The 16,664-nt window shown below is 44.1% G+C and overlaps 1 protein-coding gene across 1 annotated transcript in view; it reads right to left on the bottom strand.

Moving 5' to 3' along the window:
* GIPC3 (GIPC PDZ domain containing family member 3) overlaps positions 1-16,664 on the bottom strand; it is a 388,184-nt gene that overhangs the window by 89,576 nt on the left and 281,944 nt on the right. The gene's annotated exons all lie outside the window — the stretch shown is intronic.

The raw sequence follows: 16,664 nt of genomic DNA, 5'->3' as shown, positions 1-16,664 counted from the left end.
GCAGCGCCTGGTGCCGGTGCCGCGGTCGCAGCCGCGCCGGCTGAAATCTCCCCCATAATGCCAGTTTCCTTGCTGTATGTCCCAGGAGCGCAATGGCTGCCCCAATACGCCGGTAAAATAGACACACTGACCGGGTTTAAGAAGAAGATCAGCACCCTGCTAGACATGCACGCGATGACTGGTAAGCAGAGGGCCGCTGTGGTGCTAGGACAATTGACTGAGGCAGCAGAATTGGAAGCTGAGTCCTGGACCAATGATGACCGGAGCTCTGTTGAGACCATCTTTGCCAAACTAGCAGCTGCTTTTGAACACCGCACCGAGGGAGAGCTGAGGACGGACTTCTATAACTGCCGGCAGAAGCCCCAAGATAGCATAAGAGCCTATGCCCTCAGGCTGCAGGCTGCACTGCGGGCTCTCAAGCTGGTGGACCCTGTTGGTGATCAGGAAGGAAACCGGATGATGAAGGAACAATTCTTGCGGGGCCTGCGTTCTCCTGAGGATGGGAAGCAGATGAAGCTGTGGTCCCTGGAACACCCTGACGTGGACTTTGCCATTCTGAAAGACAGGGCAGTGAAAGCACTCCAACCTCCTGTGGACACAGACCCCGTCGCACCAGCATGGCCTGCCAGTTCCACGGCTGCAGGAGCGGAATCCTCCTCGCAGGCCCTGATAACTGCAAAAGGACTCAACACGCCAGCAGAGACCATAAATACACTATCCTCCCAGGTGCAACAGCTCACTAAGGACGTCGCACAAATCCTGAAAGCAATGCAGTTGCCCTCAGAGACCAAAGTCCCTCATCGGATCCTGCTAGCTGACAACCCAGAGGACGTCCCTTGGATGCGGAGGAGAAGAGGTCCCCCAACCCGAGGCAGGAGCAGTGATCGCTATGACTCATCTGGACAACCCATCTGTCGTCGTTGCCAGGAGGCAGGACACTATGCAAGGGCCTGTCCTTTAAACGAGCCAAACCTGAGGCCGGGGGCCAGTCCTCAGGATTAAGAAGATCAGGCCCAAGTCGCTGCTGTGATCAGTACGTGGGTGGACGTCCTGTCCTGTCCATTGTCCTGGACGGGATCCCTACCCCGGCGTTATTGGACACCGGCTCTCAGGTCACCACGATCCCGTATGTCCTTTATCGGAGGTTTTGGTCGGACGACGATCTCCGACCACCGGACCCCTCCCTCACCATCTATGCTGCCAACGGACAACCTATAGACCAGATCGGGGTCAAAGAGGTAACCATAAAGGTGGGAAGGCAGGAAATGAAGGGACAAGGACTGATTGTTGTGGACACTGATATTAGAGAAAGGAACCCGCAAATGATTTTAGGTACTAATGTCATAGAAAATTGCCTAGGGGAAGTGTTGTTGTTGCTTCACCAGATTGTTGAAGGTGCTGAGGGCGGGTCGAAAAGAGCCTTGCAAAAGGAGATCCGAATCATTCTGAGGAAGCAACAGGTAAAACAGACTGGCGGTGAGATTGGTAGTGTACGGGTGATGGATGCAAACCCCATTGTGATACCCCCACGGAGTGAAATGATGATGTGGTGTAGAGCAGCGGTAGGTCTCAGAGGACAGGATTACCAGGCTGTACTAGAGCCCACTCATTCAGACCACTGGCCCACGATTCTGACAGCCAGGGGGGTAGTTGATGTACACAAGGGACGAGTGCCTGTACGAGTGTTGAACTGTGGGGAGGAGGAAGCCAGACTACCAAGGTACGCTACCATAGCCAAACTGTTTACATGCTCAAATGACGCCATAACACCTGTAGGTCCCCTGACACAAGCTGACTCAAAAGAGGGCGAGACCTCCCAAAAGCAGTTAGAGGATTGGTGCCAGAAACTACACGTGGGGACTGACTCTACACCCGTCTACCAGAAACATGGGGTTTACAGGGTCGTGCAGGAATACGAGCAGGTCTTTAGTAAGAACCCACTAGACTTTGGTAGGATCAAAGGGGTGCAACATCACATACCCACAGGCAGTCATCCTCCCATTAAGGAAAGACATAGGCCTATTCCACCAGCCCATTACCAGCGCACAAAGGACATGCTGAAGGACATGAAGGAGGCAGGTGTCATAAGGGACAGTTGTAGCCCCTGGGCGGCTCCCCTGGTCCTGGTAAGAAAGAAGGATGGCACGATGAGGATGTGTGTGGATTACAGACGGATAAATCAGATAACACACAAGGATGCCTACCCTTTGCCAAGGATAGAGGAATCCCTCGCTGCCTTGAAAACCTCTAACTACTTTTCTACCCTAGATCTTACTAGTGGCTACTGGCAAGTATCTGTAGCAGAAGAAGATCGGGAGAAGACGGCCTTCACCACCCCAATGGGCCTCTGTGAGTTCAACAGCATGCCATTTGGACTCTGCAATGCCCCCGGGACCTTCCAGAGGCTTATGGAATGCTGCCTAGGGCACCTCAACTTTGAAACCGTCCTGCTCTACCTGGATGATGTCATCGTGTACTCCAAGACCTACGAGGACCACCTGAAACACCTGGCTGAAGTCTTTGAAGCGCTATCCCGATATGGAATGAAGCTGAAACCATCCAAGTGCCATTTACTGAAGCCAAAGGTCCAGTACCTAGGTCACGTGGTCAGTGCAGAAGGAGTAGCACCGGACCCAGAGAAGGTCACAGTCATCCAGGAATGGCCCACACCTACTACCGTCCGGGAGGTACGTCAGTTCCTTGGCTTGGTAGGCTACTACAGAAGGTTCATCAAGGGCTACACGAAAATGGCAGCGCCTTTGCAAGAGCTCCTGGTAGGCCACCCAAAGAAGAAAGGAAAGATCTCCGGCCCGCCATTTCACTGGGGAGAAGCAGAAGAACACTCCTTCAGACAAATGAAAGGGGCCTTGACGGGTGAAGAGATCCTAGCCTACCCTGACTACGGTCTGCCATTCGTACTGTACACAGATGCCAGTAATGTGGGACTGGGAGCAGTGCTTTCACAGGTGCAGGGAGGCAAAGAGCGTGTGATTGCTTACGCCAGCAGGAAGCTCAGGCCTACTGAAAGAAACCCAGAAAATTATAGCTCATTTAAGCTAGAGTTCCTGGCCATGGTATGGGCTATCACAGAGCGGTTCAAGCACTACCTGGCAGCCACCAAATTCACTGTCTTCACGGACAACAACCCCCTGACCCACTTGGACACTGCTAAATTGGGTGCCATGGAGCAGCGTTGGGTAGCCCGGCTGGCGAATTATGACTTTACTGTCAAGTATCGAGCTGGCCGCAAGAACGGCAACGCAGATGCTCTGTCCAGGATGCCTCACCTAGCAGACGAGGGTGAAGATGTAGATGATCTTGAAGAAATTGAGCTGCCAGCGTTCCATCGCCATGGAGCAAAACAGTGTCGGCAGTTGCGTGCCAACCGCCAAGAGGTGACCCTGAACCCACTACCTCACTACAACTGGAAGGAGACCCAGGAAAATGATCCAGCGGTAGGCTTGGTAAAGAAACTGATCAACCAGCCTGGCGCCAGCCTTGACAAAGGAGCCCCACCTGAGGCACAGTACCTATGGAAGGAGAGGGGTCGATTATTCATCTATCAAGACAAACTTTACAGGAGCATCATTGACCCGAGGACGCATGAGAAGGTGTGGCAAGTGATTGTACCACAGAAGGATACGAGGATGGTGCTAGAAGCCTATCACAATGGTGCAGGCCACTTTGGTTGGAAGAAACTGGAGGCCCTACTTAAAGTAAGATTCTACTGGGTGGGCATGAGATCTGCCCTAGAGAAGTGGTGTCGAAACTGCGGGCCCTGCAATCTTAGAAGAAAAGACCAGCACAGCCAGAGAGCACCACTCCAGCCAATCCAAACTAAACGGCCCCTGGAGATCGTGGCCCTGGACCATGTAAAGTTGGCACCCAGCAGACAAGGCTACAACTACGCTCTCACTATGGTTGACCACTACTCCAGATTCCTGGTGGTAGTACCAGTCAAGGACTTGACAGGTCAAACTGCAGCCAAAGCTTTCCAGACACATTTCTGTCGACCACATGGCTATCCAGATCAAGTGCTCACTGACCAAGGACCAGCCTTTGAAGCTGAAGTGTTTAAGGAGTTTTGTAACCTATACGGCTGCCAGAAGATCCGTACTACGCCTTACCATCCTCAGACCAATGGCATGTGTGAGAAGATGAACCACATCATTCTCGACCTTCTGAAGACGCTCCCACTAGAAGAACGAAGTCAGTGGCCGGAAAAGCTGCCCGATCTAGTGGACATGTATAACAACATCCCTGTGAGTTCCACGAACTGCACACCGGCATACCTGATGAGGGCCAGACCAGGGAGATTGCCAGTAGATTTGGAAATGGGAGTTGAGACCCCTGAAGACCATCTACAAGGTGCTGATTGGGATTCCAACCGCCAAGCCCAATACAAGAAAGTACAAGAGTGTGTGGAGCGAAGCCTGACTCAGCAGCGTGAGAAACAAGAAAAGGCCTACAATCGAAAAGCACCTGCTGTTCCTTTGATGCCAGGAGATATAGTTCTCAAAAGAAAGAGAAGACGTCATAAACTTGACAATCACTGGGAAGAAGAACCCTATACTGTGTTACCATCGACGCTTAGCAATGAAAAGACATGCCTTATCAGCAAAGATGGAGGAAAAACAACAGCTGTCGTTTCTAGAGATCGCTTAAAGAAATGTCCTGAACAACTAAGAACCCCTGAAGAAAGTCCCAACCCTTTGCCAGTTCAAGAACCAAAAGAAAAGATGATCCATACTGTACTTGGAGATTTTCCAGCAAGTTGGCCTCAATACAATGGAGCAGTAGTTATTCCGGTTATTACATTCCCTCAATATAGAGAAGTAAGAGACCCAGAAGAACCTGTTCAGAACCTGGAAGAGCCAAATGTAGCTGAAGCAGAAGACCATGCACTGGCATCAATACCTAGCACACCTATTATTCACATTGAGACACATACATCGGGTGGGAGGACACAACCTCAGACAGATGACAGTATAGTACTGCGTAGATCAACCCGCAGCAACTTTGGTCAGCTCCCATTACGCTATAGGGAAAGTACAGTTTAGTTCAAAGTGACGGTATGAAAGGTAATGTTTAACCTGTTTATAGTTAAGTAACGTTTAAGCGAAATGTGCCCACAAGGACTATTGTGAGACCTCCTTAAAATGTTAGACCACTGGTTATGAACTGGCTTTAACCACAAACTTTGCATTGTAAAAAGTTACCTCCATGGTATCAACCACAGAGTCTGCCTGTTGAGGGGCATGGCTCTGCACCAACAAGGGGGCACGCCTGTTTATGGGGCCTGCCCTCCAACACTCGGAAGCGGGTACGCCTGTTTATGGGGCCTACCTTACACCACTCTCCTCAGGAAAGGAAGATTGGAGGAAAGGTCTGGGGAATGTGATGGCCCAGCCCTGGTCACCAAAAGGACCGGCGACCTACCTCCTGGAGGTTTTTGGGGGGGTTCGGACATGTGGGTGGTTGGTGGTGGAATGGTACCTGGTATGTTTAAATGTAAATAATTGCCCCTGTGTGGGAAAAGTTTGTATTTACCTTTTCTCTTGTCTTTGCAGCCCGAGGACGTGCTGATGATAACTAAGGGGGAATGTGGCGCCCCTGACCTGGTCAGGCACCACAGAGTATTGCACCCATGCGGGGACAATGCTTCCAGGTAATTTCCAAAGGCCAGGATGAGGTGCACACACAAACATATAGTGACCAGGCCTCCCACATCACCAGAGGGGACCCTTGGGTAGCCAGAAGGAGTTAACTTTCAATTCCCAGCTGGGGGTGTGTTCAGGGGCTGGTTGCTAGGAAGCAGGGCAGAGAGAGAGAGAAAAGAGGAGAGTCTAGAGGAAGAAGTTGAAGTGTGTGGAAGGGAGCAGAGGAGCTCTCGTGTCAGACAGGTCCTGAGGAGTGCAGTAGCTGAAAGCGGGGGAGAAAGGAGTACCGTGGGTCGGCCTGAAAACCATCCAGAGAGAGAAGGGTGGCTGAGTACGGAGATCCCGGTATCCGAGCACACAAGGGGAACTAGGTCCCCAGTACAGGCAGCAGATCATCCAGAGCTGCTTAACCTACAGGTGGGGGGGGTACTTCATGCCCTCACCACAACTACACAGCGCTTGAGCCAAGCAGCAATCTCCGGGCCCATAAGGGGACAGGGCCAGAAGCCATCCCACCAAGGCCACGCTGCCGGCAGACGAGCCAGAGAGAGGGGAGCAGGGTGGTAACAGCTTCCCTGGAGGGGTCCTACCACGCTTCAAGCAAAGGATCCTCCTAAAACAGAAAGAGTGCAAGGAAGGCGAGTGGACAGCTACCCTCAGAACGGCCTCCTGGAATTCCTGGTTCCACCTGGTTATCACAGTGTCGCCCGGGCATCTCACCGTGACCTCCAAACAGTGAGTAAACACGTTGAAAGACTTCTTGGACTGTGTTTGAGTCATTCTGCGACCTGTGGTCCCACACACATACACCGGGGCCTGGGGCTTGCCTCACTCTCAGGGGGCTAATATACTGACTGCACCCACCATCAGCCCCAGGCATCCCTTAATCTGCAGTGGCGGTCCCCGCTGACCGCAATACTGAGAGTGGCGTCACGACAATCCTAAAAGAAGGTTCCCTACCTGTGACCAGACTGTTCCATCCACGTGGAGTCCCTGAAGGTACTGCACCGACACATACTAGCGGGGCTTCACAGAAGCCTTACAGTTGATTTATGAGTGCGGCCCTACCATGTCAGGCAGTGTTTCAAAAAGAAAACCTACTGTACATTAACACACAAACAGCACACTGAGCCATTTTTCTAATTTATTGATCCACACAGATCCATGTGTCTAATCTGTGAGAGAGTCAAAGCAAGTCCTATATGCTTCCGATTTGCTCAGCCATTAAAGTCTATTCTTACACATTGAAACAAGATAAAACAGGATTCTCAAACACACAGTCAGTGGGCTGCATGCGGTCCCTCTGGCTTCTTCTTATGGCCCACAAGCCCGTGGATCATATGACAATTGTGGCCGATGCCTGCAGTAGTCAGCTCTTTAGTTTATTTGAATGAATGCACTGCAGGCGCTGCGCAGAGCTCTCTGCAGAACTTTACCTAAGGCAGCCACTGGCCAATCACAGGCCAGTAGCCGACGTAGTAATATGACATCACGCACTAGACTCACATTGGCCAACGACTGCAATTAGTTTAGGGCTTGAGAGAGCTCTGCGCACACCAGCAGTTCATTCAAATGAAATAAAGATTGTGGGCACCGGTCGCAATCGTCATTGGGTCCATGAGCTTAAGGGCTGCAAAAAGCAAGGAAAAGTACACCGAGGGAACGCTGGACAGGTGAGAAGAATGTTTTTTTTATGTGTATATGAAGAACGGCATATAAGGGGAAATTACTACAGGATGGAACATTACTATAAGATGATGACAAGGATGAACACATTACTACAGGATGGGCAGAAGGATGGACATATTACTACAAAAAGGATACCAGGATGGGCATATTACTACAAAAAGGAAACCATCATGGGGCATATTACTACAGGATGGGGACCAGGATTGGCACATTACTACAAGAAGGGAACCAGGATGGGCACATTACTACAAGAAGGGGACCAGGATAGGCACAATACTACAAGAAGAGGACCAGCATGGGGCACATTACTACAAGGAGTTAAACAGGATGGGCACATTACTACAAGAAGGGGACCAGAATGGTCATATTACTACAAGATGAGGACAAGGATGGACACATTTTTACAAAAAGGTGATCAGGATGGGCACATTACTACAAGAAGGGGACCAGCAAAGGTCACAATACTACAAGAAGGGGACCAGGATGGGCACATTACTACAAGATAAGGACAAGGATAGAGACATTAATACAAGAAGGGGACCAATATGGGCATAATATTACAAGAATGTGCACATTACTACAGATGGAGACAAGGATGGGCACATTACTACAGGATGGGGACAAAGATGGGCACATTACTACAGGATGGGGATATTACTACAGGATGGAGATGAAGATGGGCACATTACTACAGTACAGAGACAAGGATGGGCACATTACTACAGGATGGGGAAAAGGATGAGCACATTTCTACAGGATGAGAACAAGGTTGGACACATTATTAAAGGATGGGCACATTACTACAGGATGGGTCAAGGATGTGCACATTACTACAGGATGGGCACATTACTATAGGATAGGGACAAGGATGTTCACATTACTACAGGATAGGAACAAGGATGGGCACATTACTACAGGATGGGGACAAAGATGGGCACATTATTACAGAATGGGAAACAAGGATTGGCACATTTCTGCAGGTTGGGGACAAGGATGAGCACATTACTACAGGATGGGCACATTACTACAAGAAGGGGACAAGGGTGGACACATTACTACAAGATGAGGACAAGGATGGCCACATTATTACAAGAAGGTTACAAGGATGGGCATATTACTACAGGATGGGGACAAGGATGGGCATATTACTAGAGGATGTGGATCAGGATGGGCACATTACTACATGGAGGGGACCAGGATGGTCATATTACTACAGGATGGTGACAAGGATGGGGCACATTACTACAAGATCAGGACCCCATGGGAAAATGACCACAAGATGTTGGCCAAAATTAGTATATGGTGCTAATTGTAAAACCATATTACTTACAAAAAGGGGATAAAATGTAAAAAAATCTAAATAAAAGCAAGGAAATGTCTTTTTACCATTAAAAATGCTTTTTTATATATCAACTAAAATAAACCAAAAAAGTGCATGTTATCGCCATATCCGTAACAATTTAAGCTATAAAACCATAACATAACCCAAACAATGAATGCCATTAAAAAAAAAAAAAAAAAAAAAAAGGGGAAAATTTAAAAAAGTGATCCTAAGGTGTATAGAAAAGATTGTAGGGTATTACAAAAAATGTCACTTTGTCCTGCACAGAATGCGCCCCCCCAAATATTTTTTTTCCATGTGCGGCCCATATACTCAGCTGAGTTTGAGACCCCTGAGATAAAAGAATGTATACTTTGTACTTTAGCTTCCAACTGTGTTCTATGCATTTTCCTTGTCGTTCACTAAACAAAATGTTCAGACAGTTTACCTACTTCATTTTCTAAAAACAGAAAAAAGTGAATGCACAACACAGGCAATATGGATGACACATATGCAAAGAACTGCCAGCTTTACAAGGATGAAATAATAGAGACAGATATTTACATGTAGCCTAAAAGACTTCTAAAGACCATGCCGATAAGGCAACTAGTCCAAGAAGCTGATCCCTGGTGGGTTATTTTACACTTTTTCTCCTTCAGTGACAGGTCTGTCCATACAAGTGGTATAGAAAGAGACCTGTCACTCAATAGGAGTGGGGCAGTGATAAGGCTCCAGAAACCGACCTCTTAGACCAGTCCCCTGAGGACCATGGTCCCTTTGCAGCTTTTAACAATATAGTATATGTTGTTCCTGAAGAGCATTTCAGAGTAAAAAAAAATGACACAGCCATGTTGTCTGTAGTTTGTGCACAATGAAAAAGCTGTAAGTATATTTTAACTAGAAAAACCACAAAGAACCATATCAAAAAAACACCAAAAAGGAGCCAAGAAAAATGATATGTGCACACACAGAATGTGGTGAGCCTTCCTCATAAAGATGGCTGCAGCCAAGGTGCAAGATGCTGATGTCACAGCCACTCAACCTCCACACTAGGGGGGAGGGGCGGCTGCTTAGCATAAGACATGCACACTAATAAGGCTTGCACTGGGAGCCCATCATATAATGAGTGAAATGCACAGTGTCTGAACTGTGACCTATAAATTACGCCAGAAACCCAGGTCAGGCGGGCAAAACAGCACTATATAGGTGCATCTCGCACGGATACACGAGACGCACAGTGTCTGAATAATGGCCTATAAATGACGCACAACACCAGGTCCAGGCGGGTCAGTTAGCACTATGAGTACATAACACATGACAGGCTCACCATTTAACCACCTGAATTCAAAAGGTCCACACACATCCTGCAAAAATGGATAAAATGTGCCATACCTCAAATAGTGAGATGATAGTTTATATTTTGGCCCAAAATATGTAAGCTCGCAATCCGTTCGTCAAGGATTCTCACACTTGCGAGTCCCTACACTGAATTAGTTAGAAAAACCACAAAGAACCATATCAAAAAAACACCAAAAAGGAGCCAAGACAAATGATATGTGCACACACATAAGTTATTAGTGTGGAGTTTGAGTGGCTGTGACATCAGCATCTTGCACCTTGGCTGCATCCATCTTTATGAGGAAGTATATTTTAACCTCTGAGGGAGAAGATTGAAAACATTTTACATTTAATAAATTGATCCAAAATGACAGCAAAATTTGTAATTTTAAAAAAGACCTTTGAACAAATTTTGCCCAGTAAACTGGACATTCCTACTCATGGTGACGCTTCATTTCTGGGAGGGGACAGAGGTCAGGATCTGTGCCAGCGTGATACCTACCCATCCTAAGTTGCTTCCGCGACTCTCTGTCCTCACTCTGATCTTCCTATCCTCTTCCTCTCCTGGCACTTGACTAACAGGAAATGTCTGAAGGAGCATGTGGTCATGTGAGACAGATTAAGAGAGGAGATGGACAGCAGCACAAGAGTGAGGATTGTCTCGTAGATAAAAGTAGACAGCTACAGAGCTGAACAAAATAAAATGCCCAGTTGAACAATAAAAAAATGAATATATTAGGCACCAGTAATAAAAAAGGGGTTTATGTTAATTCCTGCTACTATGTGCAGAAATATACAGTTTATAAAGCAAAAATATGGTGAAAGGTCCTCTTAAAATTAAAATGTATTTTAATTAGATATAATAGATATCAAACATCTTTGTACATTACATATACTCTGGGCGACAAAGGCACTAATTCTAAGGGCTTGTTGCCATGTTGCATCTTTGCCATGTTTCCCCACATTTTTTTTTTGTTTTTGATATGAAAAAGCACAGCGTTTTACAGTATCAGCAAATTGAATAATATTTCTGAAATCTCATGCACAAGCTGTCTATATTTTTTTTTGCAGATTTGAAGCAGTTTCAAATGTACATATAATAGAAATTCTTTCAGCATTTTTTCTGCATTTTTCACCCTTTTAAATGAATGAAAAAAAGTCTCAAAATCACATACAAAATGGACCAAAATGCAGCAAAAATGCTAATTTTAAAATATCCTGTCAAGAATCACATTTTTGGGGCAGAAATTTCTGAAAATACAGTGCCTCTTGAGTTTTTCAACCTTTTCCCACAGTTCAGGCTTCAAACATAAGATAAAAATGTTAATGTTATGATGAAGAATGAACAAGAAGTGGGACACAATTGTGAAGGTGAACAATATTTATTGCTTACATTAAATTTTTGTAAAAAATAAAAAACTGAAAATTGGGGCGTGCAATATTATTCGGCCCCTTTACTTTCATTGCAGCAAACTCACCCCAGAAGTTCATTGAGGATCTCTGAATGATCCAATGTTGTCCTAAATGACTGATGATGATAAATATAAGCCACTTGTGTTTAATCAAGTCTCTGTATTTATCCACCTGCTCTGTGATAGTCTCAGTGTTCTGTTTAAAGCACAGAGAGCATCATGAAGACCAAGGAACACAACAGGCAGGTCCGTGATACTGTTGTGGAGAAATTTAAAGCCAGATTTAGTTGCAAAACGATTTTGAAAACTTTAAACATCCCAAAAAGCACTGTGCAAGCGATATTATTGAAATGGAAAGAGTATCATACCATTTCAAATCTACCAAGACCCGACCGTGCCTCAAAAATTTCATGTCAAACAAGGAGAAGACTGATCAGAGATGCAGCCAAAAGGCCCATGATCACTCTGGATGAACTGCAGAGATCTACAGCTGAGGTGGGAGAGTCTGTCCATAGGACAACAATCAGTCGCACACTACACAAATCTGGCCATTTCTCAAACATATCTATAAAAAGTGTTGTTTAAAGTTTGCCAAAAGCCATCTGGGAGACACACCAAACATGTGGAAGAAGGTGCTCTGGTCACATGAAACCAAAATCAAACTTTTTGTGCACAATGCCAAACGATATGTTTGGCATAAAAGCAACACAGCTCATAATCCTGAACACACCATCCCCACTGTCAAACACGGTGGTAGCAGCATCATGGTTTGGGCCTGCTTTGCTTCAGCAGGGACAGGGAATGGATGGAGCCAAATACAGGATCATTCTTGAAGAAAACCTGTTGGAGTCGGCAAAAGACCTGAGACTGGGATGGAAATTTGTCTTCAACATGACAATGATCTAAAATATACAACAAATCTACAATGGAATGGTTGACAAATAAATGTATCCAGGTGTTAGAATGGCCAAGTCAAAGTCCAGACCTGAATCCAATCGAGAATCTGTGGAAAGAGCTGAAAACTGCTGTTCACAAATGCTCTCCATCCAATCTCACTCAGCTCCAGCTGTTTGCAAAGGAAGAATGGGCAAGAATTTCAGTCTCTCGATGTGAAAAACTAATAGAGACTTACCCCAAGCGACTTGCAGCTGTAATCGCAGCAAAAGTATTAACTTATAGGGGCCGAATAATATTGCACGCCCAATTTTCAGTTATTTATTTTTTACAAAAATTTGAAATAAGCAGTAAATATCGTTCACCTTCACAATTGTGTCCCACTTGTTGTTGATTCTTCACCATAACATTAAAATTTTTATCTTTATGTTTGAAGTCTGAAATGTGGGAAAAGGTTGAAAAATTCAAGGGGGCTGAATACTTTTGCAAGGCACTGTACTTGTGTGCACATTCCCTGGGACTGGTTTGATACATAAAGTGAAGAGCAAAAGAGTAACAAAGTTTTGAACTTTTGATTGTCAGGCTCCATAGCTCACCATCCACAACAACTTTGAGAGTGAGACTATCTTCATTTTATAGACAATCATCTTGGCTATCTCATACATAAGTTTGACTTGGAACTTTTCAGCATATGATTAGTTATGCAGATTCTTGTAATGTTATTGCATTGTTACTATTTTGCTCTTGGTATTTGAAAAAAATATATATATTTACGTATACTACAAATTACAACCTGTTCTCACGTTCTCTAATAGCTCAGTATTTTATTAGGGCAATTACCCGAAGCATTCTTAGAGATTCGTGAACAAATGGTCCAATAACAATGAAATAGAGGTGCTGGTTCAGCCCCAACAGTCCCCAAATCTCAACCCAATCGAACACTTGTGAGGAAAGTTGAAGAAAATGCTGTGTACATACCTAAGTGAGTTGACCAGTATGCACCAACATTGGGAATGTGTTAAAGAGATCTGAGATCAGATTTAGGTTGAGACATGCTTGATAAAGGATTCAGGCAGTGTTTAAAGCCAAAAGAGATTTACAAAATACTAACAAAATAATAAAAAATAACATTTAGGTTTGTTGGGAGGAAAATAGTAACAATGCAGTGAAATGACAAGAATCTGTATAACTAATCATATGCTAAATAGTTGAAAGGTAAATTTATGTATGAGATAGCCAAAATGATTGTATATAAAATGAAGGCAGTCTCACGCTCAACGTTGTAGTGAATGGTGAGATATGGAGCCTGAAAGTTAAAAGTTCAAAACATTGTTACCCTTTTGCTTGTCAGTGTATGTACTATACCTACAATGAAAGCTGATTATCAACAATAAGTCTGACCGGGTAATTCACTATTTATAGAATTTAGACAACTGTTGGAGTAAAAAATAACTCCAGCAAAAACACAGCGAGTAAAATTTAAAAAATTAGGTTTTTATTCTAAAAATATTAAAAACATTTAAGATACAAATAATGTATAATGGTGCTTCAAAAAGGAGGGACACAGTAACAGTCTATAATGTCATATGCATGAAAAAATAAATAAATATACAGGCACAGCTGTCAAAAGGAAATAAATAAATAAATAGCTATCAAAATTGTTGGTGCTAAAAATGTATATGGTCAAAATAAATCTATTTATTTATTTCCTTATGTTTTGACACCTGTGCCTGTATATTTATTTATTTTTTCATGCATATGAAATTATAGACTGTTACTGTGTCCCTCCTTTTTGAAGAACCATTATACATTATTTGTATCTTAAATGTTTTTAATATTTTTAGAATAAAAACCTAATTTTTTAAATTTTACTCACTGTTCTTTTGCTGGAGTTATTTTTTACTCCAACAGTTATTGTCTACCACGAAAGCTACGAAAATTAACATGGACCACAAGTAACAAATTAGAAAAATATACAAAAATATGGAATGGTTGGTAATACTTCAAGGATGCTAAAACATATACTGACATAATCTAATTAAATGTTTAATTTGAATCTGTCACCAGTTTTTTGCCACCTAATCTGAGAGCAGCATAACATTGAGGCAGAGATCCTGATTCCAGTGATGTGTCACTTACTGGGCTGCTTAGTGTAGTTTTGATAAAATCACTGTTTAAAGAGCAATAGATTATCATTACAGAACTTCTTGGCCTGCTGCCAGGTAGTCCAGCATATTCATGAGCTCTGTATAACTACTAGATCTGCAGCAGACAAACATTGATTTTATCAACATGACAGCAAGCAGCTCAGTAAGTGACACATCGCTGGAATAAGGGTCCCTATCGCTACATTATGCTGCTCTCAGATGAGGTAGCAAAAACCTGCTGAGAGATTCCCTTTAAAGCCCTTAAACTTCTGTTCTTTCTGGGATTTTTGATCCAGTGGGCCATCCTATCAGTGACTGACAGCTATCTCTATATAGGAGTGCATAAAGAGATAACTGTTAGTAAGGGCCTTGATGGAGTTCGGCATTCAGATGCTGAATAAAGTTTATTGAAAGGCTGCGCATCTGCCCAAAAAATATTACCCCATATGCCACTGAACCAGGGTGATCGGGAATAGCGGGGCAAAGTGCCAGAATTGGTAGCTGTAATGGATGTGCCACTTCTGGGGCAGATACGGGCTGTTATTGTTAGGCTGGGAAGGGCCAAATAACCATGAGTCTTCCTAACCTGATAATACAAGCCTGCAGCTGTCTGCTTTACCTTGGCTGGTTAAGAAAAATAGAGGACACGCCACACCATTATTTCTTTAATTTATTTATTTATTCCCTATCTACATTTGTTTGCAGGGAAATTGTCCTGCTCTTACCCTCATTTTGCTTTTTTATTGCAGCCCCCTAGCCCTTATTACGACCATTTTACAGCACTAAAGTTCGGGTTCCCATTGACTTATATGGGTTTTGGGATCTGGGGTAAAGTCTAGGTGCTGAAATTTAAACTAAAGTTCAGCCGAACCCAGTGAAGCCGCAAATCCACAGGTACTATCATCTCTAGTAAACACCTTATACCCTTCATAACATATGACTTCTATTTATGTCATATGTCATGCACCTGCTTTTGTTGTGGGATCGTTTACTGAGCTCATCTTTCCCTGCACATGATGGCTGATTTAATCAGCCTCCTTCTGCCTCTAACAGCTGCGAGTGGATCGGAGATCCGTGCACAGCTGTTAACCAGTTAGATCCCACTCTCTATCTCTGACAGTAGGATTTAACACTAGCTACTAGGAAGTGCATAATTCCCTGCTCTCATTGGCAAGACTAACATAATCATGGGGTGCGAATGCGTTGTCATGACTGCCAGGGGTCAGCTGATGACCCCTGTGTCTGTCAAGATGGTACACCTCTAAATGCCGGCTGCGAGCCAGCATTCATAGGAGATTGTGATTTAATTTATGCAGAGCAGGGCTGATGCACTGCTCTGTATAGCAAAAGCGATCACAACCGGAGCTTCCAGTTCCCCTAAGGGGACTAGTAAGATAAAGTAAAAATAAATCCATTTTTCTCAGCGCTTAAATGTAAAAGAACTATACATGCTTGATATGTACATACTCCTACTGACCTGGAGTATCATATTGCCAAGTCAGTTTTACCACATGGTCAACAGAGTAAATAAAACCCCCCAAAACATTTGTGGAATTGTAGGTTTTTTTTGCAATTTAATCGCAATAGAAATTTCAAAAGTGCAACTCGTCCTGCAATATACAAAACCTCATACGGCTATATTGACGGATACATATTAAGCACACAAATGGAAAATGGCCATGGCAGGAAAGGAGTTAAACCGAAGAAAATGATAACTGCCAAAACTCCATTTTTTGGATTGCAACAATGCCACAAAAAATGCAGTAAGAATCAATCACAGTATCATAGCTATCCCAAAATGGTATAAAGACATTGCCTCACCCCACAAAAAACATGCCATCATACAGCCCATTGATCGAAAATGAAAACATTATGGGTCTCAGAAAATGGTGACACAAAAAAATGTTTTGCAAATTCCGATTGTTTTTTCACAACTAAAATAGCAAAAAAAACTTGACAAGTATGGTATTGCCATAAACATACTGAGCTAGACAATCATGATGCCAGGTAATTTTTACCATGAGGATGATGAAATGATAAGTATTTTTTCATCTTTTTGTTAACCCGGTGAGCAGCGTTACTTTTTTCACAAGCTATGAAACTACTTAGTCCTTACATAATGCATTGTATACAGATATTATCATATAGCTGACTTATAGTCTGCATTTATCCTATCAAAAAAATAGCCTACAGCTATAATCTA

Source organism: Anomaloglossus baeobatrachus, chromosome 1 (assembly GCF_048569485.1).
Source record: "Anomaloglossus baeobatrachus isolate aAnoBae1 chromosome 1, aAnoBae1.hap1, whole genome shotgun sequence".
In the NCBI taxonomy this organism is placed as follows: Eukaryota; Metazoa; Chordata; class Amphibia; order Anura; family Aromobatidae; genus Anomaloglossus; species Anomaloglossus baeobatrachus.
This window is presented reverse-complemented; position numbering and strand designations above follow the sequence as displayed.